Source organism: Eriocheir sinensis, chromosome 50, assembly GCF_024679095.1.
Source record: "Eriocheir sinensis breed Jianghai 21 chromosome 50, ASM2467909v1, whole genome shotgun sequence".
NCBI lineage: Eukaryota > Metazoa > Arthropoda > Malacostraca > Decapoda > Varunidae > Eriocheir > Eriocheir sinensis.
Window position 1 is genome coordinate 42,083 of NC_066558.1, and position 16,983 is coordinate 59,065.

Sequence of the window (16,983 nt, forward strand, 5' to 3'; positions counted from 1 at the left end):
TAGCTTTCCGTGCCGATATCTCCCTTAATATTTAGTGTAGCGTTATGCCGAGGCCAAAAATGGATTCCTCGTCTCGTTTCCTTCCCGTTAAGTCGCCTTTTGCAGGACATGGCCGCTTTTTATTTTATTTTTTTATTTTTTCTAGGGACCCAAAGTATAACACTTTCACCTCAAGTACGAGAGTCCAGTGCGGGACACCTGCCGATCTCTGAGCCCCACACTGCTTTTATCACCCAAATAACCGCCTTCACATATGATTATTGTTTAAAGGGTTAATTATTGGGGCTTCTTGGCATCAGGTATGGGTCAGAAGCCGGTAAATGCGCGGCTCTGAGTACGATAATCTAGCATCGGTGCGCGGTAAAAAATCATAACACAGCTGATCGTCCACGCAGTTCCTCCTTCACGACGTGTTTTGAGAGGTGTTTGCAGTGTTTTTGGCGGTAAGACAGTGTATTTTTACGTTCATGGTACAGAGGAAGGTAGGGTCATTGAATACCTGAAAATGCCACAAACGCGGAAGAAAGCCTCAAATACGTGTGTTTATGTGGGGACGTTTGACCCCGCCGCCGTATATCAGCTGTTCTAGAGGTCATAAGGAGATGAATCGTGTTCCCGTGAGTGTCGAGGTCAAACTACCACCAGGGTCATTGAATACCCCTGAAAATGCTTACAACGCCTACGGAAGCCTTGTCAAATACGTGTTTATAGGTGACGAGTTTTGACCCCGCGCCGTATCAGCTGTTCTTAAGAGGTCATAAAGGAGATGAATCGTGTTCCCGTGAGTGACTTTTAACGTTCATGGTACAGAGGAAGGGTCAAGCTACCACCAGGGTCATTATCTACCTCTGGAAATGTCCCACACAACGACTACGAAAGCCTTGTCAAATATGTGACTCATTGACCTCAAGCATCAACCGCCCCAAAATCATGTTACCGTTGATGAGGTTTCAGGCCCTGCTGCTCTGCTTCTAAAAGGTAAAAAAAGAGATTAATCGCTTTCCCGTGAGTGTTTTCTCCCCTTCATAGTACAGAGTTACGTCATGTGACGGACGAGTGTGTGACGTGGCAGCAGCAGTGTTTAAATGTGTTACGTGATCCCAGAGAGTGTTACACGTTGTGACATTAGTAGTATTCTGTTACCTGGATACATGATAGGGCTGTTACTGGCTGTGTTACGTCACTGTGTTAAGGTGACGGGCTGTGACGTGGGCTCTCAGGTGTTATGCAGTGTTAACAGTGCCACTGACAGTTCCATGTTCAGCAGGTGTTACGTGATGCAAGACAGATTAGTTACCCAGTGTTACAGTGTCTTGTTAACCACCTACCTGGTGTGACCCCCCTCCTGTGATGTGGGCTCAGCCAGGGTGTTTAATATGCAGTGCCACAGACAGTGTTATGTTACCAGGCAGTGTTCACAGTGGCATAGATTCGTGTGGTGCCAGAATCAGTGTGATGCCAGCCATTCGTGCCGGGGACGGCAAATGTATAGAATAACACCCATGTGACCCTAGGACCCTGTACAGAGGCTTCGGGAATATTCGCACCGCTGTGATGTAGTACTCTTGTTAATTAAAGTTAATCTCACGTCAAGGCTGACCTGACCAAGGCTACAACAGGTCACACAGGGCTGTCACCTACCAAAACAACCCTCGCTTATCATCACCACAAGCTCTTTAGTGGGTGTGCGTTTAGGGCAGGCTGTGGTGGTAATTACAACATTTCTAGCACATCCAGCCTGGTTTTGACAAGCCAGCAGACGTGTTTAGGTTACAAGGGGTGTTCTTTTCTGCGCGGGCTCTTCCCTTTCCTCACCCCGGAGCTCGCAGTCTCTCTCTCTCTCTCTCTCTCTCTCTCTCTCTCTCTCTCTCTCTCTCTCTCTCTCTCTCTCTCTTTTCCTTCAATTTTCCTCTTTTGTCCTTCTTTTTCTTCCATATTCTTTTTATTTGCCTTCTGTTCTCCTCTCTTTTCCTTCTGTATTCCTCTCTTTTCCTTCTATACTTCCATATATCAAAGAATTTGTGATCAGATTATGTATCATCTATTTTGGGGGTTTAAATCATGGCACAAATTTGGCCCGTCGCTGCTACATGGTAAAGCCACAAATTTGGCCCGTCGCTGCTACACGGTTAATTAACGGCTGTGTCCCCCCAACATACCTTCTCCTCACCTCAGTCTTCCCCCTCAGGAGCGTGACACCAAGATGACCTACCAGAATGTGAGCATCGTGCTGTCGCCCACCATGCAGATTTCTCACCGGGTGCTCAATGTCTTCTTGCTCAACCGTGCCTACCTCTTTGGGGGAGTCGCCATCAAAAAGTGAGCCTTCGGGGACTTGGGGGAAGGGACACACACACACACACCCACACAGAAGCATGGAATAGACTGGAGGAGGAGGTGGTTTGTTCAAGAAGCATTTTAAGGAAAGGCACGGCATGGTGGTAATTACAACATTTCTAGCACACACGACGGGGTTTTGACAAGCGGACAGGTGGTGTGTTTATGTCACAAGGGTGTATTTCTCCACGCTGGCCTCACGGTTTCTTTCAGGTCGATGGGCGGTGAGACTGCCAGCTCCAGGGTGAAGAAAGGGAAGAGCGTCAAAATACACCCTTGTGACATAAACACGCCACCTGTCCGCTTGTCAAAACCCCATCGTAGTTGCTGGAAATGGAAAAGAATGCTGCTATCCAGTTTAAAATGTTGCCCCTGATGTTATAACTTTTTTCTCAATTAATCTCCTGTGTGGAACTTTATCAAATGCTTTAGCAGAATCGCAATATGCAACATCCACTGCGCTGCCTTCGTCCAGATACTGTGTCCATTGGTCCAGCACGGCAATGAGCTGCAGCCGGCACCGTTCATCATCTGCCCGTCCGTAGTATTGTTTTCTGCTGAGTAGTTGATAATTCTTCAAATGCTCTTAAGATTTTCTCTTATTATGGTTTCCATTATTCTGCATATGACAGGTCAAACTCACAGGTCTGTAATTACCTGGTTCATTTGTATCAGCCTTCTTATAGATGGGTGTAATGTTGGCCAGTCTTCATGTAACTCACTGGTCTGCAATATCTTCCTGAGTGTCCTTCCCCTCTTTTATCACCCGTGGGCCTGGAGTGCCAGGCAGTGTTAACAGTGCCACAGACAGTGTTATGTGATGCAAGACAGATTAGTTACCCAGTGTTAGGCTGTCTTGTTACCTGACCTGCCTACCCCTCTCCTGTGACATGGGGTCAGGTGTTATGCAGTGCTATGTGATGCCAGGCAGTGTTCATAGTGGCATAGATTTGTGTGGTGCCAGAATCAGTGTGATGCCAGTCATTGGTGCCAGGGACGGTATATGTATAGAATAACACCCAGGTGACCCTAGGACAAAGCCTTATTATTCTCCCTCACTCCCCTCAATGTTACCAGCTTACCGTAGGCATAACATTGTATCTTTCTGTTTCTGGCCCATAAATATTGCAAAAAAGACCATCAGTAATTACCGATGTTAACAATAATTATAAATGCATATTGTTATCTTTATGGGGCGATAGTTTGGGGTCAGAAAAGACAATACGCCAAGTACTACTAAGGGCTGGTAACCCTAAACTACCACTTGAGCCAGCTAAACGTAATATATGGAGGAGAAAAGAGAATAAATGAACCCGTGGACATACCCACAACTCCTGTGAAAGCCTTGTCAAATATGTGTAGGCCTACTTGTGTGCCAACATATGTAAGAGCATGGGCCTAACTTTTCTTCTTCCTCCTCAGGTTTCGGGCGCCCAGCCGTACACGTGAACTAACAGTCTTGGCTTCAGGGCAGGTCGCTAAAATGGTATGTGTGTGTGTGTGTGTGTTACGAAGGTTTTCATCATTAATATAAAAGCTTGTTGTTGGGGTGAGAGGTGGAGTCAGAGGTCAGCGATGAATACATACGTTTATTGGGGTAGTGAGAACAGACTCCCGCCACGAGGGGCGGCCGGGCTAACTGAGGCTTTTGCGCTAATTAATTTTTTTCTTGGTAGATGGTGGCTCGCGCTAATTGCGGTTCGCTCTAATTGATCTCGCTCTAACTGTAATTACCTGGTTCATTTGTATCAGCCTTCTTACAGATTGACGCACCAGTCACTGTTTGGCGATGTGAGGAAATAGAGGGAAATGAGAGGGGGTGAAAGGTGGAATAGTGAAGAGGAAGAATAAGGGAGAGGTTTACCATCACAAGGGCAATTTATCATCGGTAATGTTATGACAGTATGGTCAGAGGTCACCAAATATATTAGGCTGGTGTACGAAGGCACCCTTGTTCACAGCCCTGGGTAAGCACACATGTTTGCGCGTGATGAAAATAAGAAGCGCAATTAAGGTATGCGAATGACTGTTGATAAGTTGTGTTAAACGCATCTGGTGGTAGGCGTTGGATGTGATTGTTGAAAGGTGGTTGATGACACCAGCGCCATCCTGTCAGTGTCGAGTTTGCCTCCGTCGCCGGTGTTGGGCACGATGAGCCTCTTGGCTGTCTTGACGGCGACCTCGGCCCTTCCGTTGGATTGTGGGTATTGGGCGGAGGACATGCGCACCAACACGCCCCACTTTTTCAGGAACTCCATCATCTCGTCGCTGGCCAGGTTCGTGCCGCCATCCGTGGATACTTGCTCCGGGGCCCCCCAGCGGGCGAAGTATCGCCGCAGTTGCGTCTTGATTCTCTGGGACGTGGCGCCGTGTGGGAAGTGAGCTATTTCCAGCCAGCCGGCAAGCCTGTCGGCGTAGGCCATGTACATGTGTCCTTCGTGCTGGAACATGTCGGCCACCGTCTGCTGGAACGGGTACTCAGGGGGCGGCGTCATCGCCAGCGTTTCTGCGGGCTGCGATGGGGCGCGTGTTTCGCATTCTGTGCATGCGGAGCGGTGGTGCCGCAGGTCCCCCTCAATCCCCGGCCAGTATACACACTGCCTCGCCCTCCGCAGCATGGAATCGAGGCCCTGGTGGCTGGCGTGTAGGTTTGCTGCTACCTGCTGTCGGAGAGCTTCGGGGATGACGAGGCGCACGTACACCTGGTCAAACATGTATGTCACTCCGTCGTGCATCACTGCCAGCCTGTCCCTCGCCCCATAGAAGGGACGCAGGGATGCCACTTCTTGTGCTTTATGCTGGTGCCAGTCACCCGCCATGACCTTGGCGACTAACATCTGGTCGGCGGCCTTCCGCTTGACCTCCTCTTCGTCCACCACGCGTCCCTCCCGATCGGTGCAGGCTATGACTGCGGCGGCGACTGCCCCGATGATATCCTCGTCCGAGTCGAGGTCCGCTGTTGTCGGGGGTGCCCTGAGAGCTGGGTAGCGGGACAGAAAGTCGGCGGCGGTGTTGCTCTTCCCAGGGAGGTATTTGATTTGGAATCGGAACTGTAGTGTTCGTTCCTTGAGCCTGAAGAGCCTGGGGTTGACAACGCTCGTCAGAGCTGTCTCCTAGGAGCTTCACAAGGGGGTCGGTCACGATGGTGAGGTTTGGGCATCCCAGCAGGAACAACCTCGCCTTTCGGAGGCACCACGCCACCGCCAGAGCCTCCCCTTCCACAGCTGCGTATCCAGCCTCGGCGGTGGTGAGGTGCCGGCTGCCGCACAGGGCCAGGTGCCACCCGCCCTTACAGCAGTATGGGGCAGAGGCCGATGCACAACTGCAGTACTGCTGGAGGATGACGAATCCGATGCCCTCTCGGCTCCAGTCGGTGATGGCAGCGGTGGGGCGGGTTTTATCGTAATACGTCAGACCGTCCTTGGCCAGCTGGCATATAGTGTCCTGGGCTTGGCGGAATTTCTACTGAAGCTGGTCGTCCCAGTACACGTCTTCCGGTTGGTTTCTTCAGTAACTCCCGGAAGGCGTTCATGATCGGCGCGGTGGCGAGGAAGGGGGCGAGCTGGTTTACGAAGCCATACCACGATCTGATGTCCGTGATGGATGGCTTGCCCGGCATGTGGAAGCCCCTGACGTGGAAGGCTGACGTGGGCGTACGGGCGTGATCTTAAGTGTCTTCCTTTGTGAGAAAATAAGGATATATATTTTTCATGGCGGGCTTGGGGCAGATACTTAGCCCGTAACATAGTTTTCGTTTTCACGGCTAAAATAGATCTTTCCTGCACTAGTCTCATGTACCCACGTGTGCACGGGCGTGGAAGGCTAATGGGAGTAGGTGGAATTCGTAATTAGGTCATGTTCGATGTCGAAGGATGGGTAAATAGGGTCAGTAATTTGCGTGGTGATAATTAAAGGGCGGGGCTAACGGTAATGGAGGGGGGGCTAATGGGTGTTGGTGAAACTCGAAAATGGATCATGTGAGGTGTCAAATACTGGAATAATGGGGTCAGTAAATTGCGTGGTGATAATGAGAGGGGGCGGGGGTGAATGGTAATGGGGGATGCTAATTGGAGTAGGTGGATTTCGTAATTAGGTGATGTTCGGTGTCGAATGATGGGTAAATGGGGTCAATAAATTGCGTGGTGATAATTAAAGGGGGCCGGGGATAACGTTAATGGAGGGGGGGCTAATGGGTGTAGGGGAAACTCGAAAATGGATCATGTGAGGTGTCAAATACTGGAATAATGGGGTCAGTAAATTGCGTGGTGATAATGAGAGGGGGCGGGGGTTAATGGTAATTGGGGGAGGGGGCTAATGGGAGTAGGTGGATTTCGTAATTAGGTGATGTTCGGTGTCGAATGATGGGTAAATGGGGTCAATAAATTGCGTGGTGATAATTAAAGGGGGCGGGGGTTAATGGTAATTGGGGGGGGGGGCTAATGGGAGTAGGTGAAACTCGAAAATAGGTCATGTGAGGTGTCAAATACTGGGTAAATGGGGTCAGTAAATTGCGTGGTGATAATCAGAGGGGGCGGGGGTGAATGGTAATGGGGGGGGGGTGCCATTGGGTGTAGGTGGAATTCATAATTTGTTCATGTTCGGTGTCGAATAATGGGTAGATGGGGACAGTAAATTGCGTGGTGATAATTAAAGGGGGCGGGGTTAATGGTAATGGATGGGGGCTAATGGGAGTAGGTAAAACTCGAAAATAGGTCATGTGAGGTGTCAAATACTGGGTTAATGGGGTCAGTAAATTGAGTAGTGATAATCAGAGGGGGCGGGAGTGAATGGTAATGGGGGGGGGCTAATGGGAGTAGGTGGAATTCGTAATTTGGTCATGTTCGGTGTCGAATAATGGGTAAATGGGAACAATAAATTGCGTGGTGATAATTAAAGGGGGCGGGGGTTAATGGTAATGGGGGGGCTAATGGGAGTATGTGGAATTCGTAATTAGGTCATGTTCAGTGTCGAGTAATGGGTAAATGGGGACAGTAAATTGCGTGGTGATGGATGATTAAAGGGGGCGGGGGTTTATGGCAACGGAGGGGGACCTAATGGGTGCAGGTGAAACTCGAAAATAGGTCATGTTCGGTGTCGAATGATGGGTAAATGGGGTCAGTAAATTGCATGGTGATAATTAAAAAGGGCGGGGGTTAATGGTAATGGGGGGGGGGGCCCATTGGGAGTAGGTGGAATTCGTAATTTGGTCATGTTCGGTGTCGAATAATGGGTAAATGGGGTCAGTAAATTGCGTGGTGATAATTAAAGGGGGCGGGGGCTAATGGTAATGGAGGGGGGCGAATGGGAGTACATGAAACTCGAAAATGGGTCATGTGAGGTGTCAAATACTGGGTTAATGGGGTCAGTAAATTGCGTGGTGATAATCAGTGGGGGCGGGGGTTGATAGTAATGGGGGGGCTAATGGGAGTAGGTGGAATTCGTAATTTGGTCATGTTCGGTGTCGAATAATGGGTAAACGGGGAGAGTAAATTGCGTGGTGATAATTAATGGGGGCTGGGGTTAATGGTAATGGGGTGGGGCTAATGGGAGTAGGTGGAATTCGTAACTAGGTCATGTTCGGTGTCGAGTAATGGGTAAATGGGGTCAGTAAATTGCGTGGTGATAATTAAAGGTGGCGGGGGCTAATGGGTGTAGATGAAACTCGAAAATAGGTCATTTGAGGTGTCAAATACTGGGTTAAAGGGGTCAGTAAATTGCGTGGTGATAATCAGAGGGGGCGGGGGTTGATGGCAATGGGGGGGGGCTAATGGGAGTAGGTGAAATTCGTAATTAGGTCATGTTCGGTGTCGAATAAGGGGTAAATGGGGACAGTAAATTGCGTGGTGATAAATAAAGGGGGCGGGGATTAATAGTAATGGGGGGCTAATGGGAGTAGGTAGAATTTGTAATAAGGTCATGTTCTTTTCTTTTCCTGTCATTTTCTGTTGTTTTCTGTTGTTTTTCTGTTTCTGTTGTTTTCCGTTGTTTTTCTGCTGTTTTCTGTTGTTTTTTTGTAGTTTTCTGTTGCTTTCTGTTGTATCTGTTGTTTTCTGTTGTATTACTGTTGTTTTCTGTTGTGTTTTGTTTTTCTGTTGTTTTCCTGTTGTTTGCTGTTGTTGTTTTTTTGTTTTCTGTTGTTTTTTGTAGTTTTTCTTTTGTTTTCTGTTGTTTTTTTGTTTTCTGTTTTCTCTTGTTTTTCTGTTTTCTGTTGTTTTCCTGTTGTTTTCTGTTATTTTTCTGTTTTCTGTTGTTTTTTGTAGTTTTTCTGTTGTTTCCTGTTTTTTCTGTTGGTTTCTGATGTTTTCTATTGTTTTTATGTTTTATGTTTTTTCTGTTGTTTTTTGTTTTCTTTTGTTTTTCTGTTGTTTTCGGTTGTTTTTCTGTTGTTTTCTGTTATTTTTCTGTTCTCTTCTGTTGTTTTCTGCTGTTTTTCTGTTGTTTTCGGTTGTTTTTCTGTTGTTTTCTTATGTTTTCTGTTGTTTTCTTTTGCTTTCTGTTGTTTTCTTTTGTTTTATGTTGTTTTTCTGTTATTTTCTGTTGTTTTCGGTTGTTTTTTTGTTGTTTTCTTTTGTTTTCTGTTGTTTTTCTTTTGCTTTCTGTTGTTTTCCGTTATTTTTCTGTTGTTTTCTAATGTTTTCTGTTGTTTTCTGTTCTTTTCTTTTGTTTTTCTGTTGTTTCCTGTTGTTTTTCTTTTGTTTCCTGTTGTTTCCTGTTGTTATTCTGTTGTTTTCTGTTGTTTCCTGTTGTTTTCTGTTCTATTCTGTTGTATTTTAATGTATTCTGTTCTATTCCGTTGTTTTTTGTTGTATTCTGTTGTATTTTAATGTATTCTGTTCTATTCCGTTGTTTTTTGTTGTATTCTGTTGTATTTTAATGTATTCTGTTGTCTATTCTGTTGTATTCCAGTGGTGTCATCAGAATCGGTGTACGTTTAGAAATAAGGAACGTTTATACATTTTTATCATTGACTTGGAAAAAAACACAAACGTTTGCTTAATTATGGACGAACGGCTTCGAGTTGCCTCGTGCAATATCAGGTAATGTGGCCCAAATACTGACCACTGGGGGGCGTGGACTATTACAACATAATTTAGAGGTGTGCCGGCAGGTGTGTGAGGTGCCAGGTCAGGTGTGCCAGCGTTAGTTACCCCGTTAGGAGCGATTCTAACACCCGCGTCATCGGGGGCCGCCGGAACTGAGCCCAGCCCCGTACAGACAGTTTTTCTTACGTTGTGTCACTAATTATCGTTTGCAAGAGACGCCACAACGCCCCACGCATTCACTGTCGATGGGGAAAGGCTTGCCTACACTGGCGTTAGCGTATATGATGTAATATTGCAGAAAACAAGCTCAAATATTTTCAGCGGGCGGGGCGGGGCGGGGCAGTTTGACATTCACCTCGTAACAAAATTTTCGTTTTCACGGCTAAAATACATCTTTCCTGCACTAGTCTCATATATCCACGTGTGCACGGGCGTGGAAGGCTGACGTGGGTGTACGGGCGTGATCTTAAGTGTCTTCCTTTTTGAGAAAATAAGGATATATATTTTTCGTGGCGGGCTGGGACAGTAACCTAGCCCGTAACATATTTTTTCGTTTTCACGGCTAAAATACATCTTTCCTGCACTAGTCTCATATATCCACGTGTGCACGGGCGTGGAAGGCTGTCGTGGGCTTATGGGCGTGATCTTAAGTGTCTTCCTTTTTGAGAAAATAAGGATATATATTTTTCGTGGCGGGCTGGGACAGTAACCTAGCCCGTAACATATTTTTTTCGTTTTCACGGCTAAAATACATCTTTCCTGCACTAATTTCATGTATCCACGTGTGCACAGGCGTGGAAGGCTGACATGGGCGTACGGGCGTGATCTTAAGTTGCTTCCTTTTTGAGAAAATAAGGATATATATTTTTCGTGGCGGGCTGGGACAGTAACCTAGCCCGTAACATATTTTTTCGTTTTCACGGCTAAAATACATCTTTCCTGCACTACTCTCATATATCTACGTGTGCACGGGCGTGGAAAGCTGGCGTGGGCGTACGGGCGTGATCTTAAGTGTCTTCCTTTTTGAGAAAATAAGGATATATATTTTTCGTGGCGGGCTGGGACAGTAACCTAGCCCGTAACATATTTTTTCGTTTTCACGGCTAAAATACATCTTTCCTGCACTAGTTTCATATATCCACGTGTGCACGGGCGTGGAAGGCTGGCGTGGGCGTACGGGCGTGATCTTAAGTGTCTTCCTTTTTGAGAAAATAAGGATATATATTTTTCATGGCGGGCTGGGACAGTAACCTAGCCCGTAACATATTTTTTCGTTTTCACGGCTAAAATACATCTTTCCTGCACTACTCTCATATATCCACGTGTGCACGGGCGTGGAAGGCTGGCGTGGGCGTACGGGCGTGATCTTAAGTGTCTTCCTTTTTGAGAAAATAAGGATATATATTTTTCATGGCGGGCTGGGACAGTAACCTAGCCCATAACATTTTTTCGTTTTCACGGCTAAAATACATCTTTCCTGCACTAATCTCATGTATCCACGTATGCACGGGTGTGGAAGGCTGTCGTATGAATCGAACTCGAGCTCTCTCGTTTGTGAGCCGAGTGTGCTAACCACTGCACCACGAAGCCCCCTGCTGGGATGGGGGGAGGGGGGGTTAGTTTGCATATGTGGACATTTTTTGTGGTGTGTAGTGGGCTGGTGTAATAGTGGTTTAGGTCTGGTAATTCCTTGTATTTTACAGAAACCACTACATGCTTGAGATGCCCCGTTAACACCTCGCCCCGCCCCCACCTTCCTGGCCTGCCCGCCCCCTGGCATAAATTGGTAAGAAATGCCTGCTGTTAATGGATATTCCAGTCCATAGCTATGTGGGGTGTGTTGTTATATATTCCTTTGACCATAGCTGGGCGTTATCGCGATACTTTATCGCTGATAACAAAATCGGATTATCGACCATCCGCTACTTATTTAAATATATATCGGTATCCTCGTTACTTTTGTAACCAAACTAGCGATAATCGCTACTTTTTTTCCGCCTCTCAGAAAAAAAATGTTGTCTCCTTACTGCGCATGCGTGGCCCGGTGTTGTATGAAAAAACTTCGGGGTATGAAATATCTTCGGTGATGAGATTTCATACTTAGGTCATAAAAATTAATACACTAGGGTATTTTTTTTTTTTTATGCTAATCAAAAATCAATATATCATAGAGAAAAATCATTTAACTTTGCCCAAAAAATGATTATTCACTGCCTCAAATTTGATATTCCATATTCGTTGGTGAGCATGTCATGGTATTGAAGGCACCCGGTGTTGTGTTATTTGGTGTCCCATCCTCAAAAGCTGGCGGTTTTGTTTATAAACACTGGTCTCTCGTGAACTGCGCATGCTCAGACCATTAAGTGTAGACCTGTACAGTCTCACAATGTATTTTTAACACATTAAGAGCTGCTGGAAAGCTGAATCAAACATACAGTACCACCATCCTTGCTGTTTCTAGAACGACGTACACTCTGTACATATAAATACAACTCGTACAGAGTGTCGTTCTAGAAACAGCGAGGATGGTGGTAGTTGTACTATATGTTTGATTCAGCCTTCCAGCAACTCTTAATTGTGGTTTAAAAGCCAGAGACTGTACAGGTCTACGCTTGCTGGTCTGAGCATGCACCGTTCACGAGAGACCAGTGTTTGTAAACAATTTTTGACGGTGGGGACGCCAAATAACACAACACCGGTTCAGGCATTTCTAGTATTAACGTCCATATGTACGTGTCAACGTGTGGTTTTAAGGTTTTGTAAGTTTCCTAAATTACAGATAATGAAAATTTGAATTCATCAATGTTGTTCTATCTGAAATATCAATATAGTATCGTTTTCGCCTATTGGACTTATTGCTAGCTAGTATCAGAATTGTGGATTTATATTGGGTATCGGTTATCGCGTATATTTGTGTCTCTAGTTAACAAATATCGGTTATCGCCGTTAAGGTTTTTCATTATCAGTTATCGGTTATCGGGAATAAGGTTTTCTGTTATCGTGCCTAGCTATGCCTTTGACTTGCATCCCTTTACTGTATGATTCAAAACAATTCTAACCTAACCTTGGGAGTAGTAGTTAGGTAGCATATTAGCTTTGCATACCAATTTTGAGACACTGACTGTTCATTTCTAATAAATATATGATGCCTGTTATTATTTATAAGGTTATAGTTTCCAGAAACCCCTAAATGACCGACTCTTCCATGCCTGAGATGACCCGCCCTGCCCTGCGTCATGACCTCCCGGCATACATTGGTAAGAAATGCATACCACTGTTGATGGTTACACAAGCCCATAGCTGTGTGGGCTTTGTTGTGTTCATGCATAGTTACCCTTGAACTGCTTCCTCTATTACTAACCCGGTAGCAGTGGCAGGCCAAATTTGTGGCTTTACCGTGTAGCTGCGACGGGCCAAATTTGTGGCTTTACCATGTAGCAGTGACGGGCCAAATTTGTGGCCTTACTGTGTAGCAGTGACGGGCCAAATTTGTGGCTTTACCGTGTAGCAGTGACGGGCCAAATTTGTGGCTTTACCGTGTAGCAGTGACGGGCCAAATTTGTGGCTTTACCGTGTAGCGGCGACGGGCCAAATTTGTGGCTTTACCGTGTAGCAGTGACGGGCCAAATTTGTGCCATGATATAAACCCCCCAAAAATAGATGATGCATAAACTGATCACAAATGCTTTGATATACATTATGAAATGGTTTGTGTGAGGGGTGATTTTTTCTCATTTTTTTTGCTTGGAGGGACCATTAAGAAACATGATCCCTGCCACCACCGGGTTAAGTTAAAGTTTTCTAAAGAAAGAATTGCTACATTACATTTGTAAGTCACTGACACAACAAAAACACGTCCTCACACTCACCACCATCACTTTGTTGATGCGTCATGGACAGCGATATTAGGTAGGGTTAGATACACGGGAGCCAAGGTTCAGAGGAGCTGCCTCGTGCAGACCTACTGGCCTCTTGCAGACTCCTATGTTCTTATGTCACTGGACGAGGTGGAAGGACGCCTGGGTGCCATAGTAGGGGTCAAAATGCGGTGTATGTAATCCAGAGAAACGTTCCACTCACAGTGCTGGCTAGCTTCAGACTGAGGAGAAAGACAGTTAAATCAAACATATTGCATTAGTCAAATGTATCTACTTAACCCTTTCATTGCTAAGTGCTCACAGTTAGACTATCCCCTCAGGCGCGCTCGGGCACCCCAGCGGGGGAAGGGGATCTCTTTTAACCGCTGTGTCTCAAAAACTATTCATCACAGCTACAAAACAAAACCACCATTGGAAAGAGGAGGCCAAGATCTATACAATTCAGTAATGTAAACCCCTCCTGCGAACGTACAGGCACGTTGAGGGGGTGTTGCCTGTGAAGACGTACATTTATACATGCGCGACGGTCAGCCGCAAGGCAACTACTGTAGATCTCTTGATGATGGGGTGCTGGCAGGGCAGTATTGCCAACTGCAATATTTACAACTATTTGGTCAAAATATCAGTCATGTGAACCTATGCAAAAATGTCGCTATATTGGACAACAACATCCACCAGTTGCTCGTCCATAGATTTTCCGCGCTGGGCTGACATGATTTTCCACCAAATTTAGTGAAGAACACACTCAATTGTCAATCCTGTGTTGTGAGAATTAGTGTTGGAACACTCTCATACACGGGAGATTTGAGTGCGGGTGGAGCTCGCAGGGAGCGTTTAGCACCAGCAAATACGCCTAACCCTCGCTGCGAGCGTTTAGCAAAGAAAGGGTTGAATATCAACTTGTGTTAAGTCAAAAACGCTTTATTTAAACTCATGTTAATCGAGAGGCGACTGTATGAGTAGTGGGTCGGTGGTAAGTGTGTTTAGCCCAGGGACGTAGGTTCGCACCGAAACACTGAAGGTCATCACATGCCGTCCGGATCTCCAGTCAACTCTTAACTTTCTTGAACCCCAAATTTCAGACAACTATTAAGTCCTACCTTCAAGGATTAGGATTTTCATTGTCTTTCTTGCCTGCTCATAAGACTTCATTTTGCTTCTTTTCCAGAAAATAAAGATGTGTGTGTGTGTGTGTGCATGCGTGCAAGAGAGAGAGAGAGAGAGATCATGCATTATATATGAAAACATGCAGAATTAAATGGTGCACATAGAGAAACTCACTACGGCCGGGCCAAAACAACACCCCGCGCTGTATCCGAGATCGCCACGCGCGCTAAATTTCAAATGTCGCTATTGAATATAACAAGCTTTCAGCCATAAACTCAACATAATCATCATGTATTATATATGAAAACATGCAGAATTACATGGTGCACATAAAGAAACTCACTACGGCTGGGCCAAAACAACACCCCGCACCGTATCCGAGATCGCCACGCGCGCTAAATTTCAAATGTCGCTATTGAATATAACAAGCTTTCAGCCATAAACTCAACATAATCATCATGTATTATATATGAAAACATGCAAAATTACATGGTGCTACAGAAGCACTCATTAGAACCAAATTGATCTCTTTTTTTAGCCTTTGCAAGTAGTTAATGTTAGAGTCGGAGGCATCTGACAATCCCATCTTCTTACAGGCCAAGCAGTGCAGAGGAGAAGGAGGAGGAGGAGAAGAAGGAGGAAGAAGAAGAGGAGGATGTGAGTTCTATACATAAAGGCAGATCAATATATAGAAGCTTATGGAGTAGAGGAAATATGTCATTCTATGTATTAAAGAGGATAAGAGGGAGGAGAAGGTTAACTTGTAAATATAGGCAGAAGTTTATGTGCCAAGGAAAATATTTAAATGATTTGTATTATGCATGTATTGAAATGGTATGAACTTGGATGTTTGTATGTATAAGGTCATGGGATTTACTTACAAGGTCTGTGGTGTTTTTTTTACTTATAAGGTTGTACTCAGGATTTTACTTATAAGTTCTGTGGCTGTGGGTAACTCCTACAAACCCTTTCTACTATGGCTATTAATTAACAAAATCCTCTTTCTTTCAGCTTGTGTACTGGCTCAGAAAGTAGTGAAAGGGTGCATGTTATCTATGAAGGCTATATGAATAAGTATGGAAGTGTGTTATGGCTATTAACAACAATCTTTCTTTCAGCATGTGTACGGGGATAGATAGTGACTTGGCATATATTGAAATGTCATGCACTGAGAGTATTTACGTAAAGGGCCGGGGCTATTTCTTATAAGGTACTACGCATGATTTTACATATACAGCCTTTCGTGTTTCTTTAGGTTAAGGTATTTCCTATCCCAGCATGTATAAGCAACTTGGGTATGGATTTATGTGTGAGTTACTGAGTTGCATGTATACTAAAATGTGTATTTGGGATTTTCGTCTTCTGTGTTTTATATATATATATCCTAAGAATGGTGTTTTGTTGGGAAAGAATGTTATGCACTGGGGTTATTTATATACAAAGTCTGTGGTTATTTCTTCTTAAGGTATTTCCTATCCCAGTATGTATAAGAAACTTTGTATGGATTTAAATGTGCGTGTTACTGAGTTGCATGTGTATGTGTATTCAATGTATTGGGGTATATATTGTGTATTGGGGGTATTTATTTCAAGGTTAAAGTACTGAATGGAGGGGAATTTATGTAGGGGAAAGGTCTGTAGTGGGGGTGTCGTAACTAACAACCTCTCCTGCAACAACTCCTACTGGTGCTTGTGTATAGATTTAAGGGGACACCTCTGTTAGGCTTGTACCTCGATAAATAACTAGAAAAAAGTTGGAAAGTGTTAAACAATGACCATACGTAACCTAGTCATGTGTGAATCCTGATTATGGAGGGAGATTATCCTCAAACACGTACGGTTATATATATACATGTCTTTTACCCACCCATGCGTGCAGTACGGGTGGTGAACTCTGACCTCTATGAAATAAATATACATAACAGGAAAAAAATAAATTGGTTTAAAATATATTTCCCTCATCCATATTCGGCAGCAGATATGTACAGGTTGAAAAAACGGGTTGATATCTGATGTTTGACCCTGATTGACCGTTTGTCCCTGCATCTGGGATCGCTACGTCAACATCTTCGGCCGACGTCTCGACCTTAGAGTTGAGTGTCCGTCCCTGCGTCTTTGTGTACCTGCGTTAAAATCTTCACCATATGACGTTGAGTCTGGCGGGCGTTGTTTTGGAATCTCGAGACGGCAATTTCCCACGGCTGTTAAGGGTATGGGTCAGGCTGTCATGGGTGGCTGTTACGTAAGCCTTGCCACGGTGTCAAGGCTCGTAAAACCACCCTTGGAAATACTAGCAACACAGCGTATATGGAAAGCCTTCAAGTGATGTAGTGACTCGTGGAAATATTTGCAACCTAACATATTTCACCCAGTGGTGGTGGTGGTAGGGATCATGTTTCTTAACGGTCCCTCTAAGCGAGAAAAATGAGAAAAAATCACCCTCACACAAACCATTTCATACTATATATCAAAGCATTTGTGATCACATTATGCATCATCTATTTTGGGGGGTTATATCATGGCACAAATTTCAGTTGTATGTCTGTTTATTGAGGGGACTGTTTGGGTCTTGTATTTTCTGTTGTATATTTCCATGGCCAAAAAGGTCAGTAATTGGGT

General features: G+C 45.1%; 1 long non-coding RNA gene across 3 annotated transcripts; it reads left to right on the top strand.

Annotated features, from left to right (window-relative positions):
• The first annotated feature begins 210 nt into the window (after positions 1–210).
• Positions 211–16,289, top strand: LOC126982056 (uncharacterized). Of its 3 annotated transcripts, none has more exons than XR_007734463.1 (7): positions 211–443; positions 2,189–2,319; positions 2,551–2,874; positions 3,760–3,823; positions 11,084–11,166; positions 12,554–12,637; positions 14,962–16,289. It is a non-coding gene; the product is annotated as an uncharacterized LOC126982056 (long non-coding RNA). The 3 variants fall into 3 exon arrangements; XR_007734464.1 differs by having other exon boundaries at positions 212–443; positions 2,773–2,874; XR_007734462.1 differs by lacking the exon at positions 2,551–2,874 and having other exon boundaries at positions 240–443.
• The last annotated feature ends 694 nt before the right edge of the window (positions 16,290–16,983 follow it).